Genomic DNA, 11,746 nt, shown 5'->3' with positions numbered 1-11,746 from the left:
TGGCGCCAATTAATGCGTCGATGCGGGAATTCAGTTGTGAATCAGGGTTCCCTTCATTGTTGGCCATCACTGAAGAACTTGTGAAAAAAAAACTCACAACACTCTTCTCACGTGTATCATTCAGAATAGGACACTCGTGTTTACACTTAACATGTGGTTTTTATCCTCTATTGAGCTCACCACTCTTGCCTTTTTTCACTCTTAGATTGCTTTAAAAAGTTGCACTTCAGAAAATGAGAAATTGAGACACCAAACTAAGATAATCTGAATGGTAGAGACGTTCAACTTGACAAGAAGACAACCAATGTATGTAACAAAGGAAGGAAAACAATAAGTAATACTAAGATGACAGAAACTAGAAAAATTAAATCTAATTGGAACCCAAAAGAAATTTAAAAAGCTAAAACAAAGCTGAAACAAATTGAATTTTTGCTTTTTTCTTACTATTTTTTTGGACTTTTTTTTTCAGATGCTGATGTTAATATATAGAAATTACAGTAACAAAATTTAAAGAAGAAATTTTTGGTTTTTTTTAACTTTGAAGTAAATTTGTAGAAATTGAAGAGAAAAATTAAAGAGACTAAACAAGAATCCTGGAACGTGTAGGTAAATAAGAATTTACCTACGACCTGTAATTGATACCAGATGATAAGAAAAAATTAGAATGAAGAATAAAGGAATAAGAAAAAGATGGAGAAAAGACGCAACAGAAAAGACAGCGAAAACATAAAAGATAGATAAGGTTTTCCTACTAGACCTCTAAAAAACCTGTTCTTAGCAACCTAGGTCACCGGAAGGAATTTCTACTAGACCTTCAAAGAATTTGTCCTTGACAACCTAGATCAGAGAGATGAAGTTGAAGAAACCACCATGCAGAACACCATAGTGTTGGATCTTTCAATCTTCTTCATGCAACAAGCGAAGCAAATCACTCACATCTCTTAATCACACTAAAAAATGTGCATAAAGCACTAAGAAAATTTATTCATTAAAAATTGTGTAAATTATCTCACCAAAGGTGTTTAAATAGGTCCCTAACAAACTAACTAAAAGATAAGATAAGATAACTTAATTTAAATTTCTTAAAGATAAGATTACTAATTCAAATCAGATTTGATCTTATTGGATTAGATCAAATTTGATTTAAATTTAAAATCCTAAAGATATAATAAGTAAATTAGAAGCAAATCAAATCTTCCAACAAACTTTAACAGCAAAATAAACAAAAATAAAGGCCTAATAATTTCGAAAATTAATAGCTAATTTGTGTTTTTCACTGGACTTGAAAAACACTGTTGGGCCTCCTGCTATACTGATATAGCCCATGGGCTTTATAAGTTGCTGTCATTTCAGCACCAAAGATGAACTTTTTATCTTCGTGATGTCCAAGACCGGCATGGTATAATTTTTCTAGTATTCAGATCTTTGAATGTGACGAGATTACCATTCTATCCCTTAACTTTAAAATGACAAAAATACCCTCTGACCATTTATCAATACAGATAGAGAGCACAAATAGAGAGTACACATAGAAGAATGGAAGAAGATAACATAGAAAAGAATACTCACATTGGACAATACTTTGTTCCTTATCCCTTTCTCACTATTTGTTACTCTTGTCCACTAATTAGTTAGGCTCCTTGTGTTTGTGTATCTTTTTTCATTGTAGTCCATCTTCTAACCATTTTTTCTTTTCTACCTGTATGTATTATTACTCCTTCCGAAAAAAATAACCTTGTTCTCATGGACAAAGAAAGGGTATTGCAGTTTGAAAGCTTGATATGGTTCCCAGGTAACTTCTTCATCTGTCATAGATTGCTATTGTACAAGGACTTCCTCCTGCCATCTTTCACGTCTCTTGACTATTCGGTGCCCTAGTATCAAATGGGGTTAGAGTTTGTACACTTGGTCATTTAGTAAAAGTAGAGTGAAAATGGTAGGAGGATTTGGATTGTCAGTCCATTTCTTGGGTAAAGAAATGTGGAAAACAGTGTAGATCTTGGTTGTGGTAGGCAATTCCAATTTTTAAACCATATTTTCAATGCGTGACATGATTTTAAACGGTTCGAAATACCTCATAGATAATTTTTTTTTATTCTTTCGCAAGCTCACAGAGTTCTAACGGTATGGCTTTATCTTAACATACACAAAATTACCCACATTGAACTCGAACTCCCTTCGCTTTTGATCCGCTTGGATTTTCATTCTGTGCCTTTTGTAAATTCTTTTTGAGAGATTCCAGTGCTGTAGTAGCTATTCCTGTAGCACTAGTGTGCCAGCAGACATGAGTTCGTACTTGAGAAGGTTGAAGGGTCTCAACTGATAGCCTTAAATGGGAACATGCTAATAGTGGAATGTATGAGGTTTTGTAACTATATGCGGCCCACAACAGCAACTTAAACAAGTCTTTTGGGTTCTCTTGCATGTAAGAGCGGAAGTACATTTCCAAGCAGTGATTAAGGACCTCTGTTTGTTCGTCAAACTCTGGATGGTATCCGAAACTCTAAGCCAGCATAATTCCCTGACTTCCACAACACTGTTCCTAGTATTTGCTCGTGAAAATTTTGTCTCGATCTGAAACAATGGAATGAGAAAAACTGTGAATACTCATTGCCTCTCGCACAAAAGTTTTATCCACTTTTGGAGTCATAAAATCCAAAAGAAGCGGAATAAAGTGTGCAAATTTAGACAACCAATCAACAATCACCAAGATAACGGAGCAAACATGAGATAAAGGGAAACCGGTGATGAAATTCATTGCTATATCATGCCAAATATGGATTGGGAATGGAAATACCTCTAATAATCTAGCTGAGGTTTGAGTACTATACTTTGCTTGGTGACAAATAGAGCAAGTATTGACATATTCTTTAATGTGTTTAGTTATATGCTTCCAAAAAAATTAGACAGTCAAGTAAGCAAGTATCTTCTGTTAACCCTTATGTACCCCAATAGTGGAATCATGACTCTCATGAAGCAAGCAAGGAATCAAGGGTGAAGCAACTGGTATAACAAGCCTATCATCCCAATACCATAAGTAATGGCACCTTCGGAGTCTACCTGAATTTTGTTCAGCTTTTGAAAACTTAGTTTCAACCTAAAATATTTGAAGCTCCTGTTGAAGTAATGGCAGCAGGCTATTGATGTGTGATCATCTTTTCTATCTTTTCCTAGTGAATTTGCATCTAATTTGTTAAGTTTAATCAAGAATTAATTATATTTTAGCCACTATGATTGCTATTTTGAGTTTTGTGCAATACTGTTTATTTTAGGTAGCATTCGGCTAGATTTGATGGAGTTTCTGCAGCACAAGAATAAAAGGAGATGGCAGCGAAGAGCGATGCGTATAGGTAACTGACGCGTACGCGTGATTTGGAGCTTTCCATGGCGAAGCGTGCGCGTGATTGACGCGTACGCGTGATTTGAAGATTTGCTCAGTGACGCGTACGCGTGACTTGCGAAGAAGATCAGCGACGCGTACACGTGACTGACGCGTACGCATGACATCCGCCACGTGCAGAAAACGCAGATTAGAAGCTACAGAATGGACAAAGCAATTGGTCCCCACCTATCAGCTGAAGACTTGTTAATTAATTCGAATTTAAATTCAAATCTTATTTTTAGGAAAAGATATTTTTTTTAATTTTAGATAATTAGATTTTAAATTTATTAGAATTAGTTATAAATAGGAATTTAGATGCCATCAGATGGGAACTCTATATATTTTGACAATCCTTATTTTTTTCTGAACCATGAGCAACTAATCCTCCATTGTTAAGGTTAGGAGCTCTGTCTATTTGTATGGATTTATTCATTTGATTTTTCTAATTTAATCCATGTTTTGATTTATATTTCAATAATTGTTTTCATTCTTTATTTTATGAATATGGGTAGAACGGAAGTATGACACATGTTCTAATTGAGTTCTTGTAAAACTTAGAAAAGCTCTTTACTTGAACAACAGTTTGAAAACATATTATACTGAATTTCTAATTGTTTGTATTTAATGGGATACATGACATATAATCCCCTTATTTTTGGATAATTAGGATTCATGTGGCATCTAAACTAGAAATTGATCATCACCCTCTAATTGGAATTAATTGACCAAAGAATTGGCAGTTAATGAATTTTAGAGGAGACAAAAAAGGTCTAAGGAATTAGGGTCTAGTCACATATAGTTTGCCATGAATTAAATATTGCATGATAAAAATAGTTAGTAAGAAAAATCAATCCAGAAAAATAGATAACTCTGAAACCTTAACTGTTCTCTCAATATTTTATTCCCAACTTATTTATCTTCCTGTCTTTAATATTCCAAAATTTACTGTTAATACTTTTGAACTTCCAAACACTATTTTCTGTTTGTCTAACTAGGCCTATCAAACACTATTGTTGCTTAATCCATCAATCCTCGTGGGATCAACCCTTACTCACGTAAGGTATTACTTGATACGACCCGGTGCACTTGCCGGTTAGTTTGTGGGTTGTAAAATATCGTACCAAGATTTTGGCGCCGTTGCCGGGGATTGATAGTGATTAACAACTATCATTTGTTTGATTGCTTAGATTAGGCGTTTTATTTTTAATTTTATTAAAATCTATTTTTTTTTTAAATTTTGAAAAAAAATTTAAATAAATAAATAGCACCAATATTTTTCTTAATTTCTGAAATTAAGTTTGGTGTTACCTATTTATTAATTTTTTCTACTTATTTATTTATTTTATTTAGTATTTTTTTTATCTCTTTACACAGGTTACCTCACTGGGAATTCTCTGCACTCTGACGTAGAGATTCCCATTCTTTCTTATTTTCTGTTTGTTTATGCGCAGGAACAAAGACAAAGAACATCTCTTAGACTTTGATCCTGAACCTGAAAGGACTTTCAGGCGGCGTTTACAACAAGCAAGACTTTACATGGCTGCAGAATCCACTATGGATCCGAATAATACTGATAATGTCAATGTGGCAAACCCGAATGGGAATGAATAACAAAGGAGAGAACTTGGTTCTTTCTCTGCTCCTACAGCAAATCTGTATGGAAAAAGCATTGTGGTGCCTCCTATAGCTGCGAACAACTTTGAGTTGAAGCCACAATTAGTCACCCTGGTACAACAAAACTGCCAGTATCACGGTCTTCCCCAGGAAGACCCAAATCAATTTATTTATAGTTTTCTTCAAATTTGTGATACTGTGAAGACAAATGGAGTAAACTCAGATGTGTACAAACTCATGCTCTTCCCGTTTGCTCTGAGGGATGGAGCAAAGCTATGGCTAGATTCCCAACCCAAGGAGAGTTTGGATACTTGGAACAAGATGGTTACTGAGTTTTTCCCTAATTTTTTCCCACCAAAAAAGCTGATTAAGCTTAGGGTGGAGGTTCAGACCTTCAGACAGAAGGATGGTGAGACTCTGTATGAAGCTTGGGAGAGATACAAGCTACTGATTAGGCAATGCCCTCCAAACATGTTCCCTAAATGGACGCAACTAGATATCTTTTATGAAGGCTTGGGTGAAATGTCCAAGATATACTTAGACAATTCTGCAGTAGATTCATTGCACAAGAAGAAGACACCGGAGGAGACTATTGAGCTTATTGAATTGGTTGCTAGCAACCAATATTTATACTCATCTAAAAAGAATCCTGTGAACTCTGAGGCTCCTCAGAAGAAGGGTGTCATGGAAGTGGAAGCTCTTAATGATATTCTTGCTCAGAACAAGCTTATGTCTCAGCAAATAAATATACTCACTCAACACATGGGTGGCATGCAAGTCTCGGCTATCAACACCCAAAATCTACCTCAAGAGATCTCCTATGACATGAGAGGAAATTTAGTGTAAAATGATAATTATGATTATGCTCAATTCTCTTCTGAACAGGTCAATTACATGGGGAGTGGTTCTAGAAATCCCAATAATGACCCCTATTCTCAAACATACAATCAAGGATGGAGAAATCACCCAAATTTTGGGTGGAGGGACCAACCCCAGAGACCTCAGAATTTCAACAATAATTCTCATGACGGTTTCCAATAGAACAATTACAATAACCGCCAATCTCAGCCTCAGCAGAGTAACTCTAAATCCAAGGAAGATTCTAATTGGGAGATGATGAGGAGTTTTATGCAGGAAACCAGAGCCTCCATTGGAAACTTGGAAGTGCAAATGGGCCACCTGAGCAAGCAAATATCTGAGAGATCTGTAAGTACATTTACAGGTGATACAGTGGTGAACCTAAGAGAAGACTGCAAGGTTATTCAATTGAGAAGTGGTAAAACAGCTGGTTCTGAGACAAGGGCCAATGAAGAGCTAGTTGAAAAGAAAGCTCCAGAGGAGAAAAAGGAAGAAGTGGAGCACGCCCCTCCAAAGTGTGCAGACAACCCATTCCCTGACTCTCTAGACACGTATCCTACATTGCCAAAGGCTCTTGAATACAAGCCAAAAATGCCATATCCTCAGAGACTTCAGAAGGCTTCCAAAGAAAAGCAATTCTCTAAATTTTTAGATATTTTCAAGAAGCTACAGATCAACATTCCCTTTGCAGAAACTCTTGAGCAAATGCCTCTCTATGCTAAATTTATGAAAGAACTATTGACCCACAAGAGGAATTAGAAGGAACAAGAAACATTTGTGTTAACCAAGGAATGTAGTGCAATTATTCAACACAACCTTCATGAAAAGATGCCAGACCCAGGGAGCTTTGTCATTCCTTGCACCATTGGAGATGTCACCATTCAGAGAGCTTTATGTGACCTTGGAGCTAGCATCAATATAATGCCACTTTCAATAATGAAAACGCTTCAAATTGAGGAGGTAAAACCTATTCGTATTTCTCTTCAACTTCCTGATCTTTCTATTAAATTACCTGTGGGTATTGTTGAGGATTTACTTGTTAAAGTAGGACCATTCATCTTTCCTGTTGATTTTGTTATATAAGACATGGAAGAGGAGGTAAAATCCTCTATTATACCTGGTAGTCCCTTTTTAGCTACAGGTGGAGCTCTGATTGATGTACAAAATGGTGAATTAACCCTGAGGGTCAATGAAGAACAGGTAGTCCTTCATGTTTTTGAAGCTCTCAAGCACCCTAATGATTCTGAAGTGTGTATGGAAATAGATGTTATTGAACCACTTGTTCAAGAGGTATTGAAAGCTGAGGTGCTTGATGACATTTTAGATCCTATCTCTAAGTATAAATTAGTTGAAGTTGATAATTTACCACTCCAGAAGACTATGGTTCACACACCTAGAGCAGAGGAGGAAGCCCCCAAGTTTGAGCTCAAATCCTTACCCCCTTCTTTGAAATATGTGTTCTTGGGTGAGAATGACTCATATCCAGTGATTATTATCTCTTCCCTGAAGCCTGAAGAGGAAGAGGCGCTTATTTCAATGCTCAGGAGTCATAAAACAGCTCTTGGGTGGACCATTAGAGACTTGAAGGGGATTAGTCCAACCAAGTGTATGCACAAGATCCTCCTTGAAGATGATGCTAAACCAGTTGTGCAACCACAAAGAAGACTCAATCCAACCATGAAAGAGGTGGTCCAAAAAGAGGTAATGAAACTATGGGAAGCAGGAATCATTGATCCTATTTCTGACAGTCTTTGGGTAAGTCCTGTGCAGGTAGTTCCCAAGAAAGGAGGGATGACAGTGATCAAGAATGAAAAGAATGAGCTTATCCTCACAGGAACAGTCACAGGATAGAGAATGTGTATAGACTACAGTAGGCTCAACACTGCTACGAGGAAGGATCATTTCCCCCTGCCTTTCATTGATCAGATGCTTGAGAGGTTAGTTGGTCATGCATTTTATTATTTTCTAGATGGATATTCTGGATATAATCAAATTGCAGTGGACCCTCAAGATCAAGAGAAGACAGCATTCACATGCCCCTTTAGAGTATTTGCCTACAGAAGAATGCCTTTTGGACTTTGTAATGCTCCAGCTACTTTTCATAGGTGTATGCTTTCAATTTTTTCTGATATGGTTGAAAAGTTTATTGAGGTATTTATGGATGACTTTTCTATTTTTGGTAATTCTTTTGAATCCTGCCTTAAGCATTTATCTTTTGTCTTGAAACGGTGTCAAGAATCAAACCTTGTTTTAAATTGGGAAAAATGTCATTTTATGGTTACAGAAGGTATTGTTCTTGGACACCAGATTTCAAGTAAGGGAATTGAGGTTGATAGAGCAAAGGTGGAGGTAATTGAAAAATTACCACCATCAACTAATGTTAAGGCAGGCAGGAGTTTCTTGGGTCATGCAAGATTTTATAGAAGATTTATAAAGGATTTTTCTAAAATTACGAAACCTCTAAGCAACCTCTTGGTTGCTGATGTTCTTTTTGTCTTTGATTCTGATTGTTTGCATGATTTTGAAACTCTGAAAGCAAACCTTACCTCTGCTCCTATTATAGCTCCCCCTGACTGGGATCTACCATTTGAATTAATGTGTGATACTAGTGACGTTGCTATAGGAGTTGTTTTAGGACAGAGGCATGGTAAGCTTGTACATGTCATTTACTATGCCATTCGTATGTTAAATGATGCCCAAAAGAAGTACACAACTACAGAAAAGGAATTATTAGCTGTTGTGTATGCTGTTGATAAGTTTAGGTCCTATTTACTTAGTTCTAAGGTTATTATTTATACTGATCATGCTGCTTTGAAGTACCTTCTAACCAAACAGGATTCTAAACCAAGATTAATCAGATGGGTGTTGCTCCTTCAGGAGTTTGATATTGAGATAAAAAACAGGAAAAGGTAAAAGAATCAAGTAGCTGACCATCTTTCCAGAATTGAGCCTGAAGCAGGAGTACAACCACCTACAGCTGTGACTGAGACATTTTTGGATGAACAATTGTTCCTCATTCAGCAGGCTCCATGGTTTGCAAACATTGCAAATTATAAGGCCATGAATTTTATCCCAAGGGAGTACAGTAGGGAACAAGTAAAAAAGCTATTGACTGATGCAAAGTACTACATTTGGGAAGAACCACACCTTTTTAAAAGGTGTTCAGATGGAATCATCCGGAGATGTGTCCCAGATGAAGAAAAATAGTAGATTCTTTGGCACTGTCATGGTTCTGAGTATGGAGGCTACTTTGGTGGTGAAAGGACAGCTACAAAGGTCCTTCAGAGCGGGTTTTACTAGTCGACTCTCTTCATGGACTCAAGAGCATTTGTAAAGCACTGTGACAAATGTGAAAAAGTCACGAATCTCCCTGCCAACCATGAAATGCCACAGCAGGGGATTCTTGAGGTTGAGTTGTTTGATGTGTGGGGTATTGATTTCATGGGACCTTTCCCACCCTCACATTCAAACAACCATATTCTAGTGGCAGTTGACTATGTGTCCAAGTGGATAGAAGCTGTGGCTTTACCCACCAATGATGCCAAAGTGGTAATGAGCTTTCTTCAGAGATATATTTTTAGCCAATTTGGTGTCCCAAGGACACTCATTAGTGATGGAGGAAGCCATTTCTGCAACAGACAGTTGACTCTCTTCTGCAGAGATATGAAGTCCGTCATAAAGTGGCAACCCCATATCACCCTCAAACAAGTGGATAAGTTGAAGTTTTCAACAGGGAACTTAAGAGGATTCTAGAGAAGACCGTCAGTGTTTCAAGAAGGGACTGGTCTAGGAAGCTTGATGATGCTCTCTGGGCATATCGGACAGCGTACAAGACTCTCATTGGCATGTCCCCTTATCAGTTGGTCTATAGCAAAGCTTGTCACTTGCCAGTTGAGCTGGAGCATAAAGCTTACTGGGCAATCAGGTATTTGAATCTTGATTCAAAAGCTGCAAGAATCAAGCGAATGCTTCAGTTGAATGAGCTTGATGAATTCAGATATTCAGCCTATGAGAAAGCCAAGCTCTATAAGGAGAGAACCAAGCTACTGCATGACAAGAAGATTTCCATCAGAGTCTTTGAGCCAGGACAAAGAGTGCTTCTATATAATTCAAGGCTCAAATTCCTTCCCGGGAAGCTAAAATCCCGATGGTCAGGATCGTTTGTGGTTACCAAAGCTTCACCATATGGTCATGTGAAAATACAAGAAGAGAATTATGACAGAAAATTTACAGTGAATGGCCAGAGGTTGAAGCACTATCTTGGAGGCGAGATTGATCGCCAGAGGTCCACTCATTTGTTGAACTAGCAGAGCTGACCGTCAAGATAGTGACGTTAAAGAAGCGCTTGTCGGGAGGCAACCCGATAAATTTGTATCCTTAGCTATTTTTTGTAGTAGTAGTTTTCTTATTTATTTTATTTTTATTGATTTCTTACTAATTTTCTGATCATGCAGCTATGTTATTCCAGGAACCGAACACCTCAAGTAAAAAAAAAGAGCACACGACGCGCCAGCGTTAATGACGCGAACGCGTCAATCATGTGTGCATGAAAAACCAAATTGACAGAGAGTTGCGCGGGAGTGGCGCTGGACCCATGCTTGGCTCACAAACATGACCGCGCGTATGCGTACTCTACGTGTGCACGTCGTTTGCAATTATCGGCATCCACACGGGCGCATTAGTGACGCGTACGCGTGACCTGAAAAATCAATGCAAATGAGTGTTTGGGCAGAGAGTTGTGATGCCTTGAGGCTAGAAGCGTGCCAGAGGCACAAATTTACTCACGCGTACGCGTCTCTGATGCGTGCGCGTCATTTGCAAAAAATGGTTCTCCACGCGTGCGCGTGCATGACGCGAACACGTCGTATGAAATTCTTGGTTCCCATGCTACGCGAACAGAGAGTTGTGCGTGCGCGCGGCTGGCTTCACACGAATTGCACAAAACCCATGGCACGCGGAGGCATGCTTGACGCTAATGCGTCATTAAAAAAATTCGCGACCCATGCGTACGCGTGCTGCACGCGTACGCGTCGCCTTCGCCGCACTACTACACTTGTTCGCCGCGCAGTTTTCACTTTTCTTTCTCTCTCTCCCAATCCTAATTCTCTCTTGTTCTTTTATCTTTATATTTTTTTTCCTCTCACTATTTGTTTTTATTTTCAATTCTTCTTTGCTTGAGGACAAGCAAACCTTTAAGTTTGGTGTTGACGCTGCGCTTATGGGTTTTCTGGCACAAAAGGGAGGCAAATCATCTTCACGGAGGAGCACAACCTGAAGAATAAAGCAACCGCTAGGATAACTAAGGTGGTTGAGTTCCTTTCATTTTTTTCCTCCCCTCTTTTTCTATGTTATGTTTCGGTTTTCTACTTTTTTGCTTTGTCTGTTGCATGATCCTTTATTAGTGAAAATCCTAGGTCTAGTTTAGTTTTTCCTTAAATGCTTTAATTCTGAAAAGATGTCTCATGTATTACCCACTGAGCTTGAATTCAATATATATATATATTATTTTCTGTAATTCTGAATGTATGACATGAATAGTGCATATTTTTTATAGTGAAGTTTATGAATGTTAAAATTGTTGGCTCTTGAAAGAATGATGAAAAAAGAGAAATGTTATTGATAATCTGAAAAATCATAAAATTGATTCTTGAAGTAAGAAAAAGCAGTGAAAAACACAAAGCTTGTGAAAAAAAAGAAAAAAAAGAAAAAGCAAGCATAAAAAGCCAATAACCCTTTAAACTAAAAGGCAAAGGGTAAAAAGGATCCAAGGCTTTGAGCATTAATGGATAGGAGGGCCCAAAAGGAATAAAATCCTGGCCTAAGCAGCTAAATCAAGCTGTCTCTAACCATGTGCTTGTGGCGTGAAGGTGTCAAGTGAAAAGCTTGAGACTG

This window comes from Arachis duranensis, chromosome 6 (genome assembly GCF_000817695.3).
Source record: "Arachis duranensis cultivar V14167 chromosome 6, aradu.V14167.gnm2.J7QH, whole genome shotgun sequence".
In the NCBI taxonomy this organism is placed as follows: domain Eukaryota; kingdom Viridiplantae; phylum Streptophyta; class Magnoliopsida; order Fabales; family Fabaceae; genus Arachis; species Arachis duranensis.
Note: the sequence above shows the minus strand (reverse complement) of the source record.